Below are 24,082 nucleotides of genomic sequence, written 5' to 3'. Positions count from 1 at the left end.
GATATCCCTATGTCCAAAAGAGTGAAATTGAACGTATGGTTGCAGAAATGCTAGAGGCTGGTATAATTCAACCGAGTCAAAGTTCTTTCTCTGCTCCAGTAGTATTGGTGCACAAGAAGGATGGATCATGGCGCATGTGTCCGGATTATAGGGAGCTCAACAAGCTCACTATTAAAGATAAGTTCCCCATTCCTGTCATTGATGAATTACTGGATGAATTGCATGGATCAATTTACTTCACCAAGTTGGATCTTCGTTCAGGATATCATCAAATCAGAATGAAGATTGAAGACATTCTGAAAACAACATTTAGAACTCATGAGGGTCATTATGAATTTTTGGTCATGCCTTTTGGCCTTACCAATGCACCTTCAACATTTCAAGGTTTGATGAATTCAATTTTCAAACCATTCCTTAGAAAATTTGTGTTAGTATTTTTTGATGATATACTAATCTACAACAAGTCTTGGAAGGATCATGTTGAACATGTTGACAGGGTGCTACAACTATTGGAGGAGAAACAATTATATGCAAAAAGATCCAAATGTTTCTTTGGAGTCCAGGAGGTGGAATATTTGGGTCATATTGTATCTCATGAAGGAGTTAAGGTAGACCCTAGCAAAATTAAAGCCATTAAGGAATGGAAAATCCCCACATCCATAAAGCATCTGCGAGGATTTCTCGGGTTGACAGGGTATTATCGCAAGTTTGTTAAGAATTATGGGAGAATAGCAGCACCTCTAACAACATTATTGAAGAAAGATGCATTTTCATGGACTCCGGAAGCAACAAAGGCCTTTGAACATCTTAAAGAGGCAATGTGCCAAGCACCGGTCTTAGCTACACCGGACTTCACAAAAACCTTTATTGTGGAATGTGATGCTTCAGGAAATGGAATTGGTGCTGTTCTAATGCAAGATGAAAGACCCATTGCTTTTGAAAGTCGTCCAATCAAGGGAAAGTTTTTAAGCAAAGCTATTTATGAGAAGGAAATGTTGGCAATACTCCATGCACTTAAGAAATGGCGACCCTACCTAATGGGAAGACACTTCAAGGTAAAAACGGATCATGATAGCCTTAAATACTTTTTAGAACAAAGATTATCCTCTGAAGAGCAACAAAAGTGGGTCACAAAGATGTTGGGTTATGACTTTGAAATCATCTACAAAAAAGGGAAGCAAAATGTGGTGGCAGATGCACTCTCAAGAAAGGATGAGGATGTGGAAGCATTGTTGTGCGCCATTTCTATTATCCAACCAGATTGGATAAACGAAGCAAGGGAGGAATGGAAGAATGACGAAGAAGTGTGGGCACTTATTCGAAAGTTACAACAAGATTCCAGTACGTCTGATACATTTAGCTGGCAAAATGATTCGTTATGGTACAAAGATCGCTTATACCTCTGTAAGAATTCCCAGCTAAAACAAAAGATTCTTATGGAATTGCACACTTCTCCCTTAGGAGGGCACTCAGGATTTTTAAAAACTTACCACAGGGTTAAGAAGGAATTTTTTTGGGATGGAATGTTTGGTTTGCCAACAAAATAAAGTTGAAACAATTAAGACACCGGGTCTATTACAACCTTTATCCATTCCAAGCCAACGTTGGGAGGAGGTTTCAATGGATTTTATCACAGGTTTACCCAAGTCTGAGGGAAAGAGTGTCATCATGGTGGTAGTTGACAGACTTACCAAGTATGCACACTTTTGTGCATTATCACATCCATTTAAAGCCAGTACAGTTTCTACTGCATTTATGGAAACAATTCAAAAGCTACATGGAAACCCAAAGATTATTGTAAGTGACAGAGATCCCATTTTCACTGGAAATTTTTGGACAAAATTATTTTCTTGTCTTGGTACTCAGTTAGCTCATAGCTCATCTTATCATCCTCAATCTGATGGGCAAACTGAGATAGTAAACAAATGTTTGGAAGGATATCTTCGTTGCTTTGTATCTGATAAACAGACACAATGGGTCAAATGGTTGCCTCTGGCTGAATGGTGGTATAACACTTCCTTCCATACAACAAAAAAAATGACCCCATTTATGGCACTTTATGGGTATCAACCACCATCCATCACATCATATTTAAGAGAAAATTCTAAGGTTCAGGCAGTGGAACATCACATCGAACATCAACAACAAGTCCTCCAACTCTTAAAGGATAACCTCGTGTTGGCACAGAATAGAATGAAACAACAGGCAGATCAACATCGCAGTGAAAGAAGTTTTGATGTAGGTGATTGGGTATTCCTACGGCTACAACCATATAAGCAAATGTCCCTCAAGCAAGCTAAGAAGGATAATAAATTATCACCAAAGTATTATGGTCCGTACAAGGTGTTGCAAAAGATTGGTACTATGGCATACAAATTGGAGCTTCCTGCAGCTTCTCGATTGCACCCAGTTTTCCATGTTTCATGTTTAAAGAAGGTTATAGGCAACAAGCTCCCAGTTCAAACAATATTTCCAGAACTTGACGAGGAAGGAAAAATTATATTGGAACCGGAAGCAGTCACAGAAACAAGAACTTGACAGCTACGAAATCGATCAATTTCAGAGTATCTTATCAAGTGAAAGAACTTATCCGCTGAAGATTCCACATGGGAGGATGAGAATTTTATGCAGAAGTATCCAGAACTACTCAAGCGTTGAGGACAACACTTTTTTGAAGGAGAGGGGCATGTTGGGTCCCTATAATACTAGTGATTACCCCATTACTATTGTAGTTATACCCCTTATTAATATTGTTGTGCCCCTATTGCCCCCATATTGTTATTACTGTGCCCCATAGAATCCCTCTATTGTTATTTTGTGGCTTTATATTATTATTGTTAGGTCGGCTGGATTATATTGTGACTCCTTAGACTCCTATATATAGAAAGGAGGTTTTGTCATTTGAATCATCCAAGAATTGTTCATTTATGTAATGTAAAGGAGGTTGCCCTCTCGAAAAGGCTGAATTCTAAGGCGTTGATCTATCTTTTCTATCTTTTCTTGAGTTGGTTTCATAACACTTGCCTTTGCCATCCATCTAGATTCCAAGATCTGAGGGACCTCAATTCACCACTTGCCATCCAACATGAGCCCAAAATAAAGGGCCCTGAGCCCACCAATTTTCATTCATCTAGATCCCATATTCGAGGGCTTTGAGTCTGCCACTCATCATCCATCTAAGTCCTAGATCTAAGGTACTTGAGCCTGCCACTTGTCATCCAACAAGAGGACAAATCCAAGGGTCCTTAGCCCACCACTTTCCGTCCATCTAAATCCTAGATTTGAGGGCCCAGATATGAAGGCGTTAAGCCTGCTACAATTTTCGCAGCAAACGCATATACAAGAGGCATGATCTTGCCACTTGTCACCATCCAATGTGCAAAGCTGACAGGCCTCAACCCGCCACTTGTCACCATACCAGTGTGCAAATTTAACGGGACCGAGCTTGCCACTAGTCGTCCAATGAGAGCCCTCGGTGTTGTTGGGAAAAGTATCTATTCAGAACGCCCCTATCCCACTCTAAGGTGTGACAGTGCCTTAGCAACAAACAAGGAAAACTACTTGAGTGTTCTTCTTTATGAAATGTAAATGAAGAGGAAGGATGTAACTAACCTGTGTCTTGCGCTAGTTTGTTGATCCAATCGCTCCTCTCTTCAATAGCTCCCAGCTCCCTTACCGGCCCAGCGTCAATTAGTTCCTGCAAGATCACAGAAGAGAGAAACTACACGAAGATATAGATTTACATTCATAAAAAGCTCAGGATCAGATTAAGCTAAACATGCAAATATAACAAAGCATCATTGATACACAGCATGGAGGAGAAACTCAAATAATTTTATTGATATGATAAGAAAGTCCAAGAGGAGATACAACCAAGTGAGTCCCGATCCAGCATCTACCTCCCAGCAAAGGAATCCCTTCCTCACCTCCAACAAAGCATAAATCACCCAATGCACTAATCTCAATCTCAAACCAACATCAATTCTCTGCAAAGTACAAAATTCCAGCCTCTGGATCTCTGGGATGAGGGATCCATATATAGATGTAAGCAGAGAGGATGAGTCAGCTTATGTTTTGACTTGTGGCTTCTCTCTGTCAGTTCTTGCTTCCACTTGGAGACTGAGAGCCTCTTACTCATCACTGGTCGAATTCAGTGAGGCAAGTGTCATTGGAGAAGATTCTGGAAGCTTCCATTGTCTCTCCACCTCGTTGAATGACTTTGCCACTTGTCATTTCCCACTCAACGCACCTGGGTAGTGCATTCAAGTGCGTTGCAACGCACCTAGCCAGTGTATTTGGGTGCTTTGCAATGCAGGCAGCTAGTGGAGCTTCTGAATTGATCCTGATTTGACTAGTTTTGAGCAGTTTCTGGTGGAGAACTTCTGGGAGAAGCTGCCATTGGTTGACCTTGTTCCTTTAGGGGTAGGAAAAACACTTTTAGGGACTTTGGATCCCTTGGATTATGGACATTTCATGCTTAGAGATGTAAGGCAAAAAAATGTCTATAACAGTTGCCCCCTAAAGTATGAGGCCGTTTATCGGGTGAAATGCTTTATTAGGAGGATCCAAAGTTCTTTCAATGCTGGGAGGAGACCTGTAATAAGATACAATACAATACATTATTTTCATACTGTTTTCATGATCTAGCTGAGGCGGGCATTCCCATGCTCAACTTTATAAATTCATTTTTATGTACACAGGACAGACAATCGTCTGATGGTAGACTGATGATTCTGATGAAGTCATCATCCTTTTGGTAGGATGATTATCTGCTCTGCAATGCTGTACATGTCAATGTCTTTATTTTTCCTGAATATATATCGCAGCCCGGATGGATGAAACTAGATCCGGGGTCTTCAATCTCGTCCGATCTTCACTCTAAGTACAAGTCGATCCATGTGAGAAATGTTTTGAAGTCGAACATGGAAAGACATCGCTTGATTACCAGTCAATGATGTAAACTGTTAACAAGCGCGAGAGGAATCACCGATAATGATAATGACCCTCAAGGTACTGCAGTACAATTCACGTGGTGTGAATAAAGGACTTGGCGTTGGACACCACGCAAAATCTTTCGGTCGAAGGTCATTGATGTATACCTATCGCCGGAAGTGAGAAACTTGCCATTGAGGCATGCAAGCTTCAAAGTACTGAAGGGGGTGTTCCTACATCAACTTCTTGGATAATGAGCTGATGTCGACAAGAAGCGATCCGTCAAAGGAGGGCCTTAATGTATCCCACATCAGTGACACGGAACGGAGCAAATGATTTTGATGGAAGTGAAAACGATCTGATGATATATGGTTCAGGGTGGCGGTCATGAAAGAATGAAGTATAATGCATGGTAGTGGATGGGACACGGTTGACTTCTCTGGATGACTTCTCTTGAACATATCGGCGACACTTATATGATGGATTGGTAGCATTTACCCCAAAGGTGGATGGTATGGCGAAAGCATGGTGATGTGACCGGTGAATGAAACAACCCAACCCGACTCAGGCACGGAGTGGAAGTGTCATGTTCAAGAGCGACTTGCTACCAATAAAAGTTCTTTGAGTTTCTTCCCAATTTTTCCCCAGTCATTGCTGACTAGTACCTCTTTATTTTTGTCAAGCTTGAGGAGGATAACATATGCTTGTTCTATAATTTGCCCTTCGGGCAAACCCATCGCTATGTTTTAACGAGCCTAGCGATAGTGAAACTCGTTCTCGTCTAAAGACAAGTTTGTCGCTATTAATCTTTTTAACGAGTCTAACGACAAAGATAACTCGGTCCTTTTCATTTTTAGAGAGTCTGAAAAGGTACGTAAAGGTAACTCCGAAATTCCTTTTTCGTCATCTAATCCCTTAAGTCCGAAAAAGTATAAAACAATACAGAAGGGATGAATTTTCGATAGTTTTAACGAGCCGAACAAAACAAGCGCTCGATCTTTTTGTGCAATAATCCCTCAGGTCCAAAAAGATTAAAATCTAGAGGAGGGATAGCACTTCCGGTCGCTTTAACGAGCTGGAAGGCCAAAACTTGGCAATCTTTTCATATTTTACGAGTCAGTTGAAAAGTGCTTAAAGAAGACTCGTCTTTTGAGGAACGAGTGATAAAATGGGTAGCAGCTGATTCTAGGTAAGGTTTGGAATTTTCCAATCACGGCAGTGTCACAAGGATGGCTAGTGATATCACTTTTCGCAGCTGTTCCTCAAAATGGGTAAACAATCAAATGGAGGTGAATGATCGGCCAATGGAAAAGTGGAGGTGATGGTGCAAACACGACCAAGGCTTTAATGGCTGAAATGCTACATTCACGGTGGTTATTTACCGGGGAATAGTTCATTTTTTAACGAGCTTAAACGCGGGTGGAAACATTTGCTCGGTTCGGGTTTATTTTTTAACGAGCTTGAACCTCGCGGTAAACACTGCTCGATGCAGGTTTATTTTTTAACGAGCTTGAACCCTGCGGTAACACTGCTCGAGGCGGGTTTATTTTTTAACAAGCTTGAACCCTGCAGTAACACTACTCATGATAAGTTTGCATGCCCCCAGCATAATAACGCAAATCGAGGTGCATGCCCCCCAAGCTTCATTGCATTCAACTCGGTGGTTGGAATGAAGGTTTACCTTTGAGATTTGGAAAGGGGATTTGTTTCATTTTTTTAATGAGGTTGACACAGTAAAAGAACTATCCTCATGACTCCTTGTTTCATTTTTTGACGAGGTTGACACGATATAAGAACCGTCCTCGGAGTCCAAATCCATTAGATATAGAAGGCTTCATATTCCACTGTGGCCACTTCCGCCAGATTACTCGGAGGCGGTAGGGCAAAAGTACCCATTAAGGCAGGGTCTTTTAGGAGACCTACTCCGATATTTTGGAGCGAATGATTGCTTCCATGGATCATTGGAATGCTTCCCGTAACTTGTGAACTGTTGGGGAGAAATTTTTGTTGGTCGACGATTGTAATTCCTCCTTGGAAGGGAAATGCAATCTTCCTGAAGTAGGTCGACACAACTGCGGCCATGGCATATATCCAAGGTCTTCCCAATAGGATGTTGTAATCAAGGTTTCCATCGATTACTTCAACATCAATTTCTACTGTTTTCCCTCCTAGTTCAATTTTCAAGTTACTTAGGAAACCATATGGTGTATATGTCCTTCCGTCAAATGCTTTTAACGTCGTCGCAGACCGCGACAAGGTTGGAGATCCTAAAGTTTTCCACCAACTCATCGACATAATGCATGTAGATGCCCCCTCATCAATAATTGTTCGATGAACAATTTTGTTGAGGGCTTTCACTTGAATAAGGAAAGCTAGTTGAGCTGGTAACTGAGGGTCATATCCTTTATGATTAAAGGCCACAAGATTGGAATCCATTGGGTCAATCCCACCTATTGCTGATAATAAAGCTTGCTCTTGGGAGAGGCAATTTTGCAGTACCTCAAGTGTCGACATAGCGGACGGCGATTGGGCCAGGTCCTTTATTATATTATAATTCTGTGCTATTTTTGCACGAGGATTAAATGTGGATTTGTGCACTACTCCCTTTGGCGACTTTATCATTTGTTCAGGAATGATGGGTGGCACAACTTTGGTCAAAGTTGTTGTCGAACTACTAGGTTGTTCATTAGCCTTGTTATTCGACACCTGTGGATTCCCGTAGTCTTTATTCCTTGCCAAAGCATCATTTTGCTGCTTTGAGATAGACAACATAAGCACTTGGGATCGGGAAGCATTTTGATTAGCAACCAGTTTGGTTCCCCGGCTTGGAAACGGATTAGTCAATACTGCTGAGGTTTTTGAACTCTTAAAGAGTTTCTTAACTTCAGCTATATGTGGACAATCTCTCGTCCAATGATCCTCATCGCATATATGACACCCCGTAGGGGGTTTCCTTTTTCTCCCTTTCTTTTTCTTCTTGCCCCCTGGTTGCTTCAGTTGTTTGCCCTTGTCGGTCGACACGGCATTTACTTCCGAGGCAAGAAGTTCCTCATTTGCATTTTGACTGGAAATCTTACGGGCCTTTTTAGATGTAGCCTTTGTCGATTTCGTGTCTGTCGCGCCAATCACGCCATCGCCGGCGTGAGAGTCATTGTTCGATTTAGGAGGAGGAGGAATTGAGAATTCCGGTCTAGGGGCGTCGGGTATTTTGTCGTAGAGCGTGCCGGACTGAGTATAGATTAAGTCCAGATATTGCGCACGAGCTATAACTTGCTCTTCCGTTACGACTCCCCCCTTTGCCACATCTTCCGTGATGGAAGGTAATAATGACTTGATAAACCATTCAGCTAATAGCTGATCGGGAACGTACGTTTTTACCATCCTGCGACGACGTCGCCACTCATGTATATGATCAGATATGTGAGTGGCCGTTGTCTGTTTGAAGTTGGTAAGGAGTTCTGTTCCCGTTTCATACCTTATCGGTAATTGAAAATGGGTTAAAAAGGTTGTGGCTAAGGTACTGAAGTTGTCGAACAAAGCTCTAGGCAATTCAATATACCATTTTGCCGCTGGACCTGTTAATGTCCTCTGGAAGAGGCGAAGCCTTATCGAATCATCGTTGAGGGTGTTTGATGAATACCACAGATGAAATGTCATCACATGATTCGACCGATCTTCACCCGGATTTCCATTAAATTTAGGAATATCTGACGGAAGTTTATGCGGAATTGCTGGCCACCAAGGGGCATAAGCAATTGGATCATTCATCAGCCGGTTTAGATATGGTAATTCTAGAGTTGCTACAAAGGGCAACTGTTGATTCAGGTTAGGCGAAACATACCTAGGATAAGATAGAATCGCCTGAGCAATGGGTCTTTGCATACCAGCATAATGTATTTGATGTTGGCAACTTTGACAAGGTTGATGGGCATAACCACTATAATATGGTTGTTGATAACCGCTTTGGAAATGTGGTTTCCCATTACTTACAAAGACTTGTTGCTCAGGTCCTTGATATGATTGCTGGAATGGCGGTTGTTGAGATTGAACCAGCCCTGGTTGTTGGACCATTTGCTACTGTCCAATACTGGATGATTGACCAAGATGAGGAGTCATAGTACTTGTTTGAGCTTGAGTCGCTCCAGATAAGGAGGCACTAACTTGAGGTTGCGATTGAGTCGTTGAGACAAGAGGCTGTTGTATTGCAACCTGAGAAACTTGGGGTTGACATACAACATGTAACACTTGTACTTGCGATGCAGTCACCATAGCAGGTATAGTGGGAGTATTCGACACAGGGTGGACTGGTTGCATTGAATATACAACCCTTGGTTGCTGAGGCAGTATTGGTACCCAACCGCTGGATGTAATTCCAGTTTGACCTGAACTTTGTTGTAAACTCTCATATGGTTGTTCTCTGGGAGGGAACAATGAAAACACATACTACCCTCCATATGGTGGCAATCCAGTACTTAAAGGGTAGATTGGCCTTTGAAGACACATTGGATCACTTTGTTGAGTTTCAACATAAGAAATACCAGATGATAATCCGGATGAAGAAATAGGAACTAACCATGTCGTCGAAGCAGTCCCTGACGGGACTCCGGCTTGTTGTTGATAACTTAGCGGGACAGATGGTATACCATTGAACATCGTTGGAGTAGCAGTAGGAGGCTGTGCCACTGCTGTGTCGGACGACACAGTCCTGGATGTCGACGGTTGTTCAGACATATCTAGTCTATCCAAAAGATTTTCTAGCGATTTCGATTGACTTTCTTCCACGATCGCGGATTACTTGATCAACTAAAACAAAGGGGAAGTATGTTTCCAAATTAAATGAATTTTAGACGCTTTGACACAACTTGTTTTTTCAGTTTTTAAGAGTCGAGAAAAAACAAAAGATGACTCTAGTCTCCTTCGATTTTTAATGAGCCTGAAGTGACAAGTGCTTAGATGGACCTTTTCCGTTAAGGAGTCTGAAAAGGAACGAAAGGGACTGCTCTGGAGTTCTAGGTAGAGGGTGTGCCAAACCAATCGCAAAACCGCAGAATACTTTTTAAGGTACGGGCAGTCAATCTTCCCGAATGCTGTGTTCAGTGCATTGCGATCAGTAGGGCGGCCGACACGGCTTCCTATGGATAAAGGTTTTATGCCTATAGGGGTCTCCCAATATATACTCGACGGTACGTGGGAGCACAATCCGTACTGGCACTTATCGTCTATCAGGAGGAATCACCCAACCATCAGTGAGGCCAACAGTCACCAGGTTTTACGACGCCAGAACACGTCTCTAGCCTAGACCTCTATGTTGTGCATTAAGTTACAAAGCGTTGTTAAGTTCATTCAATTTATTTTATGTTGATCTTTCTTAGAAGTTTGCCTTTTTGGATCACCACGAGATGTAGATACAATTCCTAAATGCAGTCTAAAGATGATAAGCAAGCTTTTATCTCTTTTCAACAATGAAAATCCTAGCTACAAGGGGAAAAGAAAGACACAATTTTTTCTCAAAGAGCATAGAGCACACTGTAAATGCACTTTTTCTAAATCAAACCATACAAACTATCAATATGCAAATGCACATGTGCATGTATTTGTTTTCACTTTCTTAATATTGATGCCTAAAAAGAAAGCTGTTGTACAAATTTGAATTCGATTTCAAGTGAAAACACAAACAAGTTTCTTTTTGAAATCAAAAAGACGATTACGACACTTTATGATTTTGAAGTAAACACTTGTTTCGACACTAGAAATTCACAAATTCAAACCAAAAGACAAAAAGAAAAGCGCAATCAACTGTCAACAGCAAACAAATTTACTCCTAAGATCAAAACGACACTTACGATAGGTCTAGATCTAAGGGCGACAGTATGACTAGTTTACTTTTGTAATGGGAAACTGCAAATGATGTAACAAATACACAAAAACAAATACAGTTTCTTTTATACAACTAAGGCGGAATTAAGGCAAAGAAAAGGGGTTTTCAGATAGGTACACACACTGATAATAGGCTGCAAAAATCAGAGATAAAACTGAACAAAATGAAGCAAAGAACCACAGCTGCACAAGGCAAAGGCTGATCAGCGCACCTATTGCACAGAGAAACTGAATTGCAGCGCAGGTAGCCCTCTCGGGACCTGCATTGAAATGCAGAACCTCTTTACAGAGCCTGCGCTGAAGCAGAAACGAGAATTTTCTCTAGGTTCTGGGTCACGGTTTGCAGTTTAATCTATGGTTTTTGGCCGAATAAAAGCTATCAATAAGGTACAATTAGAAGGATGATTTAAAGGAGGACTAAGAGCTATCACAAAGGGCAGTTAGAACATTTGTGGATCAGCTGTTCAGATCATAAACAGACCCAGTGAATGGACTAGAGTAGCAGATCTCTACTTTGCATTTGTAAATGGAAAATGCAGTTCGATTCGCCACTCCTAAGTTTATGAGAAGAACAACAATAGAAACACAAATAAACTAACTAGATACGATTCCCAGCGGAGTCGCAAATTTGTTGTTGGGAAAAGTATCTATTCAGAACGCCCTTATCCCACTCTAAGGTGTGACAGTGCCTTAGCAACAAACAAGGAAAACTACTTGAGTGTTCTTCTTTATGAAATGTAAATGAAGAGGAAGGATGTAACTAACCTGTGTCTTGCGCTAGTTTGTTGATCCAATCGCTCCTCTCTTCAATAGCTCCCAGCTCCCTTACCGGCCCAGCGTCACTTAGTTCCTGCAAGATCACAGAAGAGAGAAACTACACGAAGATATAGATTTACATTCATAAAAAGCTCAGGATCAGATTAAGCTAAACATGCAAATATAACAAAGCATCATTGATACACAGCATGTAGGAGAAACTCAAATAATTTTATTGATATGATAAGAAAGTACAAGAGGAGATACAACCAAGTGAGTCCCGATCCAGTATCTACCTCCCAGCAAAGGAATCCCTTCCTCACCTCCAACAAAGCATAAATCACCCAATGCACTAATCTCAATCTCAAACCAACAACAATTCTCTGCAAAGTACAAAATTCCAGCCTCTGGATCTCTGGGATGAGGGATCCATATATAGATGTAAGCAGAGAGGATGAGTCAGCTTATGTTTTGACTTGTGGCTTCTCTCTGTCAGTTCTTGCTTCCACTTGGAGACTGAGAGCCTCTTACTCGTCACTGGTCGAATTCAGTGAGGCAAGTGTCATTGGAGAAGATTCTGGAAGCTTCCATTGTCTCTCCACCTCGTTGAATGACTTTGCCACTTGTCATTTCCCGCTCAACGCACCTGGGTAGTGCATTCAAGTGCGTTGCAACGCACCTAGCCAGTGTATTTGGGTGCTTTGCAACGCAGGAAGCTAGTGGAGCTTCTGAATTGATCCCGATTTGATTAGTTTTGAGCAGTTTCTGGGAGAAGCTGTCATTGGTTGACCTTGTTCCTTTAGGGGTAGGAACAACACTTTTAGGGACTTTGGATCCCTTGGATTATGGAAATTTCATGCTTAGAGCTGTAAGGCACAAAAATGTCTATAACACTCGGCCTACCAATTTTCATCTAATGAGAGCTTAGATGTGGGGGCCCTAAGCCTACCACTTCTCATCCATCGAGCACCCAGATCTAGGGGACCTCAGTCTGCCACTTGTCATTCATCTAGAGGCCAAGTTCGAGGGTCGTAATCCCACCACTTGTCATCCAAAAGAGCTCAGATTTGAGTGATCTAAGCTCACCACTTGTCAATCATCTAGAGCCCAGATCCGAGGGCCCTGAGCCTGCCACTTCTCGCTCATGCAACACCAAGATCTGAGGGCCTTGATCCCACCACTTGCCACCCATGCAATGCCCAGATTCGCGAGCCTTGAGCCCACCAATTGTCACCCTTGTAGTGGCCAAATACGAGGGCCCTGAAGTTGCCACTTGTCACCTATCCAGTTGTCAAGATCTAAGGGCCCTCAACTCGCCACTTGGAAGCATTTCAATCATGCCACATTGCAATAAATAGGGAACACTTGGCATCAGATGACTGAACCACTTGGCATTCAATATTAACACCACTTGGGATTCAAATGTGATGCCCTGGCACCAGCTCTAGTATGCCACCTAGCACCAACGCTACTACACCACTTGGCCCCCACAGCAAGGTGACTTTATTAAACTCAATGAAGAATTAGAAAGTGAAAAGGTGATTATGGAAATAAAAGGCTAAGTGGGTCTTTATTTAAGTGAGTGAGTTAAAAAATAGAAAGTGAGAATTAAATGCACATTTATTCTCATCCCTATATCTAAATGAACCTCAACCATTAGATCTTAGGGTAACCCAAAAGGTTATTTAGAGAATGAAAGGAGAAGAGAAGAAGAAAAAATCATTCATTCTTACATGAGCATTTGAGAGAAAGAAAAGAGAGAGCAAGGAGAAAATTTCTGAGCAGTGAGGAAGTGAAAGAGAGCAGTAAGAAGACATTTCAACAAATCTGGGCAGCAGCATTTATTAACACACATCCCAAGACAAAATCATACAACAGGAGAAAGGCACAAAAATCGACGAAGAGGGACAACACAGAAATTAAGGAAGAGGGACAACAACAAAGGCACAAATTTTCAGGCATATTTGGGCATGAATTTCGAGGCAGTTGTACTACTAAAATCTGTATGGTCCGTATAGTCCGTACAGCAAGTTCTGGGCACGTTTTTTGAGGTTGGTTGTACAACATTTAATGTTGTTTTATTGCTGAAAATTTTCTATTCTGGCTGTTTGCTGATTGGCACAATTCTCGAGGGGGAGTTCAAGCATGAAAATCGAGATAAGTTGTAATTTGTGGTTGCTGGAAATTTTATTGTGTATTTCAGTTTCTTTATAAAAGCATTTTTAGAAATAGATAAGAGCTCTCAAATTGGTTTTCCCCAAGAGTTGTAGGGGGTTTTTCCAGGGTCACATTGACAAAAAATAACTGTGTTATTTTCTATGTGTGGCTGTCATAAATTTGTTGTGTTTTATTTCTGAAATTTCAACAGTTGTGAAATCTCTAAATTTGTGTTTTCAAAAAAATATTATCATTTCCAAATTTTAGAATTTTTATCATGCTTGGATTTAAAATTAAATGCATGGAGTGATAAAGAAAACTGATAACCAGAGTGGGGGTTGAAATTTCTTCATGGTATCAGAGCTTGGTTGGCTGAAAAGTGCACTTTGGGACAGCGAAGTGAAAATTACAGCAAGTTGATTTTTACACAAAAAATAGAAACCTTTACCACAGATTTGAAAATTTCAGTTTGGTAGGACAGTGAAACATGTCTTTCAGTTTGAGAGTTGAAGACAAGTTGGATGGGCAGAACAACTACAGTGCATGGAAGGAGAGAAGACAGAAGTAGAAGCCTGGGGCATTATGGTAAATACCACACAGAACCCAGTAGTAATACCGGCTGACCCTATACAGTTCGTAGAGTTTAACAAAAAGAATGTTATGGCAAAAAAATTTTATTTTGGAAGGAATCAAAAACCATGTCATTCCTCATGTGAGAGGAAAGACTTATGCACATGAGATGTGGACAGCCTTGACTAGTCTTTACCAAAGCTCAAATGAAAACACAGAAAATGGTCCTAAAGGAGAAACTGAAGGCCATTAAAATCGTTAAGGCTGACAGTGCTACAACATACCTCACAAAGATCACTTCAATGAGAGATGAGTTGGTAGCCGTAGGTGAGATCATTGCACCCACTGAGTTGGTGAGGATTAATTTGAATGGTCTTCCCAAGACTTGGGAGAATTTTGTGGATGGCATTATTGCACGAGAAAACCTTTTCGATTGGGAGAGGTTGTGGGATGATTGCATTCAAAATGAGATCAGAAAGAACCATCTTGGGGAAGCCAAACAGGCAGAGGAGGATAACAATGTGGCATTGTTAGCAAGAGGCAAGAAGGGCAGAGCAAAGAAGCGAGCTTCCAACAGTGGAGGAAAAAGCAAAGATAAAGGCAAGCAGAAAAACAAAGAGAAGGACTATTCCAAAGTCAAATGTTGGAATTGTATAAAGTTGGAACACTGTGTTGTTGTGTGTCCAAAGAAAAAGAACAAGAAAGGGAAAGACAAACACATGGCAGCTTCTGCAGAGATAGATAGCTTCTCAGAGAGCTTTGATTGGGAGTTTGGGTTCATAGCTTGTGAGGCCACTAGTGCAGGATCACCTGCCATACAGGTTCAGAGGGAGTTTGCATTCCCCATTACTAGCATAGCATCTTCTAGCATTTGGTAGGTTGACAGTGGTGTCCTACCACATGACAAGAGTCAGAGAGTAATTCTCAGAGATTTCAGAGGGTGATACTGATATGGAGGTAGTACTTGGTGATGACAGTGTTGTTAGAGCAGTCGGCGTGGGGACATTGACATTTAATAGGGGACCCAAACCTCCCTTGAAAGTGTCAGATGTTCTATATGTGCCTGGAATGAAGAAGAACCTGATATCCGTCTCAACACTTGAGGATAGAGGGTATGATGTGTTGTTCAGGAGAGGGCAGGTGCTTATATATCCTAGGGGAACTCCAGCTTCTTCAACTAGAGAGATTGGTGTGCGCCATGCCAAGGTGTACAAGTTCTCATTCCAACCCCTGATGGCATTGAGTAGCAGCACCCGAGACAGGACCGAAAACAGATCTAGTAGTTCAGAGTTGTGTGAGATTTGGCACCACAGGATGGAACACATGTATCATGGGGCCTTGAATATGTTGCAGGAGATCACCACTGGTGTGCTAGATTTCAATTCTGATCACCTTGATGTATGCAGAGGATGTGCTATGGGGAAGTTTGTCAGATCCCATTTTCCCAGTAGTGACAGCAGAGCGACCGGGATCCTTGACTTGATACATACTGATGTGAGTGGTCGGATGTCTCATGTATCATTGAGTGGCTATGATTACTATGTTTTATTAATTTATGACCACTCCAGGAATACCTGGATTTATTTCTTAAAAACCAAGAGTGAGGTCTTCAAGAGGTTTCAAGAGTTCAAAGCTCTTGTGGAGACCCAGATAGGTAGGAAGATCAAGGTCCACATGTCGGACAATGGAGGGGAATACACCCTTGGTGAGTTTGTTGATTTTTGTGCTGAGGCAAGCATTAACAGGGAGTTCACAGTTCCGTACTACCCCCTACAGAATGGGGTTGCAGAGAGGAAGAACAGATCCATTGCAGGGATTACCAAAGCCATGCTTTATGATCAAGGGTTACCTTTATTTTTGTGGGCAGAGGCCTGCAACACTGTTGTGTACTTGCAGAACAAGATTCCACATCGTGCCTTAGGGAATGTGATTCCAGGGGAGGATTTTACTAGGAAGAAGTCTGATGTTGGGCACTTTCGTATCTTTGGGTGCCTTACATATTCCTATGTCCCCAAGGAGAACAGGACCAAGCTAGAGCCCACTACAGACAAGGGCATCTTTGTGGGTTATAGCGAGACCTCGAAAGCTTATCAGATTTATATTCCTGCGTAGAGGAAAGTGGTTGTCAGGCAGGATGTGAAGTTCGAGGAGGAGAGAGCTTTCAGGAGGTCATGGGAGTTAGAGTATCCAGAGTCACCAGACCCTCAAGAGCAGCTGAGTCAGTCACAGGGATCCAGTGGTCAGGGATCAGGAGGTACATCGATTACAGTGTCAAGTCCATCAGTGAGCAGTGGCTCTCAGAGTTAGGTGGGTGGTTCTTCGGGCAGCATGCGAGGCAGCCCATAGAGCAGTTCACATGGTAGTCCACTAATGGATAGTTCGCACGGTACTTCAGCATCTACAAGCACAGATTCAGGCATGAGGTCAGTTGGCAGGCCTTCAGGAGTTCAGGCTTCTAATGATGATGAGGATTCTTTCACTCCAGTGGGAGAAGTATGCTCAGGGAAGAGGAAGCCCAAGTGGCTTCAAGATACCTTGCACAAGGAAACATCAGTTGTTGGGCCAAAGAGACAAGTTAGAGAGAGTAAACCAATTGAGCGGTTCTATAGTTACATGGCATTGGTAACAAGCATTGTTGACTTCGAGCCTTCTAGTTATGAAGAGGCAGCGAGCTATCAGATTTGGAGAGAGGCCATGATGGAGGAGTATTCTTCTATTATGAAGAACGATGTTTGGGAGGTAGTGCCAAGGCCTGAAGGTAAATCAGTTGTTACTTCCAGATGGCTCTACAAGATAAATCATGTTGCAGATGGCAACATCGAGAATTTCAAGGCTCAATTTGTGGCGAGAGGGTTCTCACAGGTAGAGGGAGTTGACTATGAGGAGACCTTCACTCCCGTAGCTCGATATACATCTATTCGCTCCATTATATCAATTGTAGCAGAGATGGGTTGGAAGATCCACCAAATGGATGTAAAGATCGCATTTCTCAATGGCTTCATTCAAGAGGAGGTTTATATTGAGCAGTCGCAGGACTTTGAGGTGCATGGGAAGGAGCCCCATGTATGCAGATTGAAAAAGGCACTCTATGGCCTAAAGAAAGCTCTTAGAGCTTGGTACTCTAGGATTGATACATACTTGCAGCAGTGGGGTTTCAGAAAGAGTGAGGTTGATCGAACCTATAATTCATTGTGGTGGGTCAAGAGCCTCTCATTCTGGTGTTGTATGTTGATGACTTGGTCATCACCGGTGCAGAGAGACTCATCGAGGGCTGCAAGAGAGATCTTTCTTCAGAGTTTGAGATGAAGGATATCAGCTTGATGCATTATTTTCTGGGATTGGAGGTGTGGCAGGAGGAGGGGCATTTCTTCCCGGGACAAGGAAAGTACATTGTGGATATTCTTAGTAGATTTCATATGGAGGACTGCAAACCCATGTCTACACCTATGATCACTAATTGGAAGAAGCTTCATGCTTCTGATTTCGAGTTGGTGGATCCTACTCTATACAGACAATTGATTGATTGTTTGATGTATTTGGTCAACAATCGATCATATATATGTTTTGCAGTTAACACTATGAGTCAGTTCATGTGTGAGACCAGGAGAGTGCAGTGGGTGGCTGCAAAACACATCCTTCGTTACTTGCAGGGGACTATGGATTTTGGTCTGGATTATAGACAGGGTGATGGAGTGAGACTGGCAAGGTACACAGATTCAGATTGGGCAGGTTGTGCTTCAGATAGGAAGAGTACTTCTGAGTGTTGTTTTGGGTTGGGTTCGATAGTTGTGTCGTGAATCAACCAGAAACAACAGTCAATTGCATTGAGCTCAACGAAAGCAAAGTATATGGCTACTAGTTTGGCTAGTTGTGAGGCCATGTGGCTTCGCAAGATGTTGTTTGGTCTATTTGGTCAAGCATTGAGATTTTCAGTAATTTACTATGATAATCAGAGTTGCATAAAACTCACAGAGAATCAAGTTTTTCATGACAGGTCAAAGCATATTGAGATCAAGTATCACTTCATTAGAGACTATGTGCAAAAAGGAGCTGTCAAGCTTGAGTATATTTCCACAAATGGGTAGGTAGCAAACATTTTCACCAAAGCCTTACCACGGGGCAAGCATGTCTACTTCAAAGACAAGATGGGAGTAATGAGGAACACTTTCCTTGGTAAGAGGGAGTGTTAAAATTTGGGTACAAGAGGACAAGTGGTTCCCTAAGGCTTTGATCTTTGGCCTAAGGAAAAGTGTCCAAATTTATTTTTTACTGTTCTCCTCAAATGACTTTATAAGTGGTAAAGTAAATTTAATTTAAAAGTGACTTTATAAGTGGTAAAGTTACATTCTAATTTAAAGGTGACTTTATTAAACTCAATGAAAAATTAGAAAGTGAAAAAGTGACTATGGAAATAAAATGCTAAGTGGATCTTTATTTAAGTGGGTGAGTTAAAAAATAGAAAGAGAGAATTAAATGCACATTTATTCTCATCCCTAGATCTAAATGAATCTCAATGATTAGATCTTAGGGTAACCCAAAAAGTCATTTAGAGAATAAAAGGAGAAGAGAAAATGAAAAGGTCATTCATTCTTTCATGAGCATTTGAGAGAAAGAGAAGAGAGAGCAAGGGGAATTTCTGAGAAATGAGGAAGTGAAGGAGAGCAACGAGAAGACATTTCAATAAATCTGAGTAGTATCATTTATTGGAACGCATCCCAAGGCAAAATCGTACAGCAAGAGAAAGGCACAAAAATCAAGGAAGAGGGACAACAGTAAGGGCATGAATTTTGAGGCAAATTTGGGCACGAATTTCGAGGCAATCATATTGCTAAAATCCGTATGATCTGTACAACCCGTACAGAAAGTTTTGGGCACAATTTTCGAGGTTGTTCGTACATCATTTAATGTTGTTTTATTGTTGGAAAATCTCTATTTTGGTTGTTTGTTGATTGGCACGATTTTCGACGCAGAGTTTAAGCACGAAAATCGAGATGAGTTGTAATTTGTAGTCGCTGGAATTTTTACTGTGTATTTCAGTGTCTCTGTAAAAGCATTTTCAGAAATAAGGAAAAGCTCTCAAACTGGTTTTCCCCAAGAGTTGTAGGGGGTTTTTCCAAGGTCACATTAACAAAAAATCAGTGTTATTTTCTTTGTGTGGCTGTCATAATTTTGTTGTGTTTTATTTCAGCAATTTCAGTAGTTGTAAATTCTCTAAATTTGTGTTTTCAGAAAAATATTATCATTTCCAAATTTTAGAATTTTTATCATGCTTGGATTTAAAACTAAATGCATGGAGTGATAAGAAAAACTAATTACCGGGGTGGGGGTTGAAATATCTTCATGGAACACAACCATAGGGTAAAATAGAATTTTTGGAAAACTTTGATACAATTGTTGGAAGAGATTTCATTAATATTGGAGGTCATTTACAAATGTCCTACATTTTCAAATTGGAGATCATTTTCAAATGTCCTACATTTTCAAATTGGAGATCATTTTCAAATGTCCTACATTTTCAAACAAAGAGGATGTGCTCAAGTAGCATTACCCTATCAATTGATTTTTGCCTTGATGGATTGTTGTTCTTGGCAGGGAGGTTTATTTTGTTCACTTAGAGCTTTGATTTTGAAGCAAAAAGGACTTGTTAATGTGCACATTCACAAGCACTTTTACCAATGTTCAATCTTTTAAGAACTTTTTCTTGACTTTAAGAGTTATTGTACCATACCACATCAATAAAATGATGTTGTGCAAAACCCATGTCACAACTAGCTAGAATCAAGTAATAAATTTAAGGTTGATTACCCCCCAAAATAGTTAACCCCCTCAGAGAAAATGGTTTCTCCTATTTTGGATAGCCAGCTAGCCAACAACCTTACACATCACTTGATGATGATGATATCCCAACTCCACCATCTGCACAAATTGTTACACCTCTCAACATTTAGCATTCCTATTGAGTGAAGGTGGCCTACCGCTCTTGATCATTTGTGCAATCAGGCACTTTTACTTAATGTTTTTGGCATTTAGTATGGATAGGGGGGTGATCTAGATGATTGAGTGATCTTGAATGTAAGTTTTGTTCTTTCACCTTACAAAGGATTTAATCTTTAGCCCTAGTCTATCAAGACCTCCCTTAAGGCCTTAGGATTATAGGAGGGTAATTATGTGAAAGGCCTGGATTGAAATAATGTGTTCATTTTCCCTTTTACCATGCTTAACACTTTCCATGTCACATTATTAGCCCTTGATACCATCTCCATTCTTTGGGTTCAACTGTCATTGATTCATTGAGATTTGGCACTCTCTTATCCACGTCCTTGAGTAGGGCCAAAAAACATTACCCTGCATGTTGACGCAGTTAAAAGAATGTAAAAGCATAATATGGCCACAATGTAAGAAAAAGATGATCGAAATGAAAAATATGGCTGAGACATAAGTTAGTGTGTGGGGAAATCCTAACATCAACTCTACCCTCCTCGTTAGTCAATGTCACCTGGTTCCTAAGCACTTGATGTTCCATCTCATAAAAAGGAACCCTTACATGTGCCAACATAATTAGTGATAAATTGCTTCATCTTAAGAGGTTAATTAAATGTTATATCATGAAGAGCATGCTTTAATCCTTGAACTATGCACCAAAATGCAAAGTGTTGGCCCTCAACATTGTCATCTCCAACCATTGTTTTTTATACTATATTTGCTCATTATGCCTTTGTTGCTCCAGAAAACCATAATCTTGATCTCAAATACCTAACATTAGTATGATTGGGTACTTCTTACTTAATTGTCGAAAATAGCAATAAAAAATGTTAAAAATAACATCAAGAAAAATATCCTTGAATTAAATTGGGAATTAAATTGTAATTCCACATCTCATGACAACTTCTTATAGTTAACTAAGTTAATTTGACTTAGTTGTCTCAATTAATCCAAGTTGAGGGTCTAACTAGAGTCATGTAGAGTGTCTCCTACATTATAGGAGCCTTGGTTGAGTTTATTTTGAGTTGTAATTATTTAATTCAGTTTAACTGAGTTAAATTTAGTTAAACTAGTTCCAACTGATGGAGGAATTAGTGGGAGATCTAGTAGTGGGGTGTAACCAACAGTGATCAACCAGTAAATTGAAGATTCACTCATAATTAACTCATGCATGTCAGATCAAAGAAATACCCAGTTGAGATTGGAGTTCAGGGACAATGTACTATCAGTTGTATAATCATCTGAATTGTACAGGTGGTGCATGCAATCAGAGGAAGGCCTATGAGGATTGCGTAATTCATATTTGTGGAATTTCCCAATTAAATATGGGTTAATTCCCAAGGAAATTACGCAAGGAAATAGGAGCTTGGCAGACAACAAAATTGGTTAAGTATTGGCTTGAGCTTGTCTGGGAAGCAGTGAGATAGATAGAGATAGTGCAAAGGTTGCTCAAGCTTGATCAAATCATTATAATCTTCTCATCTTTTCTTATTAATGCAACATACAAATAGCAGGGGGTTTTAGTTGAGGTTTTCCCCAAAAAATTATTGTGTTGTGTGTGATTGAATTCTCTCTTTTATGCTTCGCGATTTCATCGATCGTTTATTGTTTCTGCTGATGAGTAGAGTAGATTCAAGTCAATTGTTTTAGCATATTACAATCTGCAATTTGAATCTACAAGGAATTTCTACATGGTATCAAAGCTAGATTTGTCGAAATTTCTACATGTTATCATAGCTAGATTTGCAGAAATCTCTACATTAACTTTTAAAATCTTGTGTTTTTAGCTAGATTTAAGTGTATTTTTTAGGTTGTGTTGCTAATGATGGAAATCTAGTTCACTTCCAATACCAACACAAGGATTTTGGTACCAAGGGGACCATGCTGTCATCATTCATCACATCTGCGGCCATCCACATAAGGATAAGACTCATAGATTTGGGCATTCTTCCTCTTGGCACGCGTTTAAACCCTTTCAAGCATCCCTAAAGTCAAAATGAAGCATTGATGGTTCCATACCACACCAATTGGTATTGGAGCCATAAAAAAACCCTATTTCAGTTGTTGACCAACGCACATATGAGATCTAGTCGACCTCACTACACCAGTGAAAATCATGGCGACAGTTATAGAGGTAGGAGAAGATCTCTTGTTTGTTATTTTGGCGACTAAAAGGAGCCTTTTTCATAGAACAATTGGAGTTTATCTTTGTATTAAGGCCTCTCCTAAGAAATGTTTGAATGTATAGCTAGTCAGTATTCAGATTCAGATCTTATTCTCAAACTTTGTGGAATCCATGTATGAGCCATATATTAGCAGGCCTTTTGTAATCTTTGCATTATGGCCTCTCGTCGACAATTTCTGAATGTAATGCTTATAAATTGAACCAGACATTGCAATGTTGGTTCAGCGAGTTAGTATTCATTTTCAGATCTTGTTTTTAGAGTCTGTACAATTTGTGTATGAGCCATGCATTAGCAGGTTTGTTGTAATTCAATTGTGATTGATACAATATTGTTTTAATCCATGGTTTCATTGTAATCTTTAATTTTCTTTGATAGTAATTTAACTAGGTGCTACCTATGAGAGGGCCCCTTGCAACTATGTACCTAATTTGTAATGTCTTGATTTTATTTGTGCTTTATGGTTTCTTTCTACATGTGTTATTTCTTAAGGCATTTTAATGATTGATGTATTGATAACAATAGATACTAATGTGTAGATTGCGTATAGAGTAACCAATGTGAACAAAGATAATTACCCTAGCCTATATCTGATTTCCCACTAGTTGGACCCCTGACTAGGCAACTTGGCCATGAAGTTTTTCCTCTCTGTGGCCACTTACTTACAACAACACCTATTGATTGAAGAATTAACCTTGGAAAATCCACCTCCCCTTGCGGGCTAGAAGCACCTAATAGGTTGACTACTTAGCCACCCCTACAAAGGTGGGGAATAGCTTTACAGGACTTGGTCTAGTTATATATTTGAAGGTGATCTCAGCTTGAAGTATGAATATGCCCATAACACTTAAGTATGATCCCACCTAAATGTATTTATTATCTTAGTTTCCAATGAATGGTTGCTTTCAATTGAGTTTGAGTTGGTTTTTCCAAGTGGTCAAGAGCAACAAAGGCCTCAAGGGAACCCTACTCCACATAATGACCGAGCCATACATTAAATTCCATAAAGCATGATGACTTTGTAGTTGCAGTGTTGCTCACTTTTGGTAGAGTGTTTGGCCTTTTGATGACTTGAATAATTGATATACATCCCTGAGCACCTTTAAGAGCCAAAATATTGGGTTTCTCTTACTTATCATGGAGGATTCTTGATGATGTACGAATGGACCCAACATGCTGTGAAAATTCCTAGTCCTCAAGGAAACCCTACTACTGCAAATCTGAATCTACTTCACCTACTTGATTTTAATATACATTATCAAGTTATTCTCTGGATACTGAAGCAAATTACTTCTGCAACCTACACTTCTTTAATATTTGAATACATGAAACAGAAAACTGAGCAAAGAACATATACATGCGGCACTATTTTTGGACAGAAGAGTCCCCGGAAAAACCCAATGCGGGAAAACCGGTGCAGTAACTCTAAGGGTTTTATTATTATGTGGTAGAAAAATCTGAAGACATCACTAAATACCTCACAGGGGTATTCAATTACAGAGAGAAATATTGGCAGAAGCTTTGTGAGTTACCTCACACAATCACTGAGAAAAATATTTGGTTGTTCTAGCTACTGGATGAGATGCCCCTGTCAAGAACTGCGCTAGCTTTGAATTGCATCTATG

Source organism: Pinus tabuliformis, chromosome 2_1 (genome assembly GCF_031772625.1).
Source record: "Pinus tabuliformis cultivar Carrire ecotype Pingquan chromosome 2_1, CPIR1, whole genome shotgun sequence".
NCBI lineage: Eukaryota > Viridiplantae > Streptophyta > Pinopsida > Pinales > Pinaceae > Pinus > Pinus tabuliformis.
Note: the sequence above shows the minus strand (reverse complement) of the source record.